The sequence below is a fragment of the Tupaia chinensis genome, unplaced genomic scaffold, assembly GCF_000334495.1.
Source record: "Tupaia chinensis unplaced genomic scaffold, TupChi_1.0 Scaffold000112_1, whole genome shotgun sequence".
Lineage (NCBI taxonomy): Eukaryota > Metazoa > Chordata > Mammalia > Scandentia > Tupaiidae > Tupaia > Tupaia belangeri.
In genome coordinates this window covers 2,644,409-2,645,776 of record NW_006159576.1, presented here as the reverse complement: position 1 = coordinate 2,645,776, position 1,368 = coordinate 2,644,409, and the positions used below count along the sequence as shown (strand labels likewise).

At 49.3% G+C, this 1,368-nt stretch overlaps 1 long non-coding RNA gene across 1 annotated transcript in view; it reads left to right on the top strand.

Annotated features, from left to right (window-relative positions):
* LOC102478082 (uncharacterized) overlaps positions 1-1,368 on the top strand; it is a 39,872-nt gene that overhangs the window by 29,959 nt on the left and 8,545 nt on the right. The gene's annotated exons all lie outside the window — the stretch shown is intronic.

The following is a 1,368-nucleotide window of genomic DNA, read 5'->3' as shown; positions in this document are numbered from 1 at the left end:
CCTTCATGTCCTGAGGGCAGCAGGGACTAAGGCTGGCCCTCAGCAGCTGAGGGAGAGGCAGCAGGGAGCCATGGAAAGAGCGGGAGCTTCCAGTGGCATGATTGTCCGCTGGCCACACTGGGTCTTAGGAATTTGAATTCACAGCCTTGCTCTCCTGACCTTTAAACCAGAAATGTTTCCTCACCCTGTGACCCAAAACAAGTTCCTTATGTAAAGGTCAAGAAATCTAAAAATATACACAAAGATAGCCTGGTCTTTTTCAAATGCTGAGACATTTGGAATTCGGGATCCTTTTTTTTTTTTTTTTTTTTTTTTTGGAGAGTGTTTTGCCATTGCGCTTGCCAGATAGATAGAGAGAGACAGAGAGACAGAAAGCGAGAAATCACCCCCCAGGGGGGATGGCCACGTCACAATCCCTTCTCCTCCATTCTCCTCTCAGGATCTTGGGCACGCATGCACACGTGCCTGGCGTAAGTTTAAGCCACCGAGTCCGGGACGTGAACTGCAGTCGACTACGTGGGAGTCCAGTGACATAGCCATTATGCTAACTGCTGGTCCCATGGAATTTGGGGTCCTTGACACAGTCCTCTTTTTCCTGTTTCAGCTGTGGGGCCTGTGCCTCCCAAGGAGTGCCCTCCTGTGGCCTCAGCCTCAAACACACTGTAGCTCAGGGAAACTGGCCCTAGCTCCATCTGGGCAACCTTCCTGGGCCCAGGTGCCTTCTCCAGTCCAAGGTCCCCTGAGGCTAACTGGAGCCCTCTGGCACCTTGATGGAAAGGTAGGCAGGGGAATAGGTTGTACCTGCTCCTGGGACTGGGGTTTGATGACTGCTAGCTTTGCTGAGGTTATTTGTAAAACTACAAATAAGGTCCTTCGCTGAGATCCTTTGCCAAAGCCACATGGTGACAGGCTCCTAACTAGGCAGACTTTCTCTCCTGGGGAAGAAGCAGGTGAATCCTTGTTCCCTGGGGCTTTCTTTTTTTTTTCTTTTCTTTTTCTTTTTAAGATTTTTGCTATAGGCCATGTGTGCTCACTGGAGACAGAGACAGAGAGACAGAAAATGAGAAATCACTCCCCAGGTTGCTCAGGTTGGCCAGCCTGCAATGTGCTGCTTAAGGTAACTGGATCCAGCATGGCAGTCTACAAGATTCAAGTCCTGGATATCGACCCAGTGGCTTGAAAAACAGGCCAGGCTTCTGTGCATGCATGCTCAAAATCTGGAAAGAGAAACGAAGGAGAAGGGATTGTGGCATGACCATTTCCCATGGGAGGGCTTTCTTACTTTCCCTCTCTTTGGCCAGAGCACATGCCCTATGGCCAAAAAGAAACGAAGAAAGAAAGGAAAAGAAAAAGGAAAGAGAGAAAGAA